The following is a 1,367-nucleotide window of genomic DNA, read 5'->3' as shown; positions in this document are numbered from 1 at the left end:
TGTCATTACCAGGGAAGGTTTGTGGGGAGCCTAGCAAACCCTCAGAGAACCTGTGAAAGATAAACTGAACGCGGGGTTTCTGAATAGATAATTGCCATTTAGCCTGTGTTGCTGCTGAGGTAAAGACTTAGGGAAAACCTGTATTTCCATCAGTGAACCCCTAAAATGGTGCCTGGGGAATCAGGCTGCCAAAGATCTGAGAACCGCATCCAGAAGCTAATGCCTGGTAGCAGGAGGGAGCACACACTGCAAGCTTTGTTGGTGATGGGGAAGTGTAAGGTTGTTGGTGAAGGGGAAGTGTAAGGTCTGTCTACTGTAGTTGCCAAGAACTGAGGGTAAATGGGGCAATTAACAAGAGGATCTCGCCCACCCAGTTATCTCCAAGATGTTGTCATCAGTATTAAGCTTTCTTGTATAGTATGTCAGCCATATCTAGGTCAGCATGGCCCCACTGAGCTGCAAGATAGATTAGAAAATGTGTGTGTTAGCTTTTCAGTTTCCACAGCAGTTCTGAGGAAAGGGATGCAGCTCTTCCGGTTTCCGCAGAACTTCAGATAGTGAAAAATGTGGAAAAGTTTGTTCAATGCACTTGCTTTGGCAGCACATATGCAAAAAAAAAAAAAAAAGGAACGATACAGAAGATACAGAGAAGATTAGCATGGTCCTTGGGCAAGGATGACACACAAATTCGTGAAGTGTTCCATTAAAAGAAAAGAAAAGTTTGTTCAAGAACTGTCACCTATGAAAGTACTCATCTCAGAAGACTTTAGAAGAGTAAGGTTCCCTTCGTGTGCCATTTTTAGAAAGAAAGGAATCTTATTGCTTATTAAAGTCTTCTGAAATATACAGGTAGACTTGAGACACACTGGGCAACTGATGAACCTAAAGGGAGCACAAATGTGCTGAGACAATTAAAAGTGATGAAAAGACTAAAAAACCCACTAATGATTTACGTTGTTACATAGCTGTATTAAAGAACTGCTACAGAGATAAAGCAAGGAGAACCCAGGCTTGTGGTGTGCCGTGCTTCAGTATTATATTTCTGCAAATGTTTTCTAAGGACTACAAATCTCTATTGAATAAATATGAGGAACATGGAATTAGCAGCCTTCTTCCGACATGGTTTTAAGTATACCAACATGACAGAATGTAAGAAAAGTATATGCCAAACATTTTCTTTGTACTCGAACTTTACAAACACAGCATGATTCCGTCTTCCTAGATGGACACTGCCTTTTCTCCTTTGGTCTTGGATGCGCTACTTCTATCTCTTTAAGTCATGAAATTACCTTGTATTTCTTCCATGTGTGTTTCAGAAGATGAGAAACTCAGAAGTTGGAACTGGATAATCATTTTTGTGGATTTGT

The 1,367-nt window shown here is 40.6% G+C and overlaps 1 pseudogene; it reads left to right on the top strand.

Annotated features, from left to right (window-relative positions):
* Positions 1 to 636: 636 nt before the first annotated feature.
* LOC121452654 lies at positions 637 to 710 on the top strand (annotated as a pseudogene).
* Positions 711 to 1,367: the final 657 nt, after the last annotated feature.

Source organism: Microtus oregoni, unplaced genomic scaffold (assembly GCF_018167655.1).
Source record: "Microtus oregoni isolate MIOR12 unplaced genomic scaffold, Mior012 000009F_ref0000495, whole genome shotgun sequence".
NCBI classification, from domain to species: domain Eukaryota; kingdom Metazoa; phylum Chordata; class Mammalia; order Rodentia; family Cricetidae; genus Microtus; species Microtus oregoni.
Note: the sequence above shows the minus strand (reverse complement) of the source record. Positions and strands in the feature narration are given on the sequence as shown.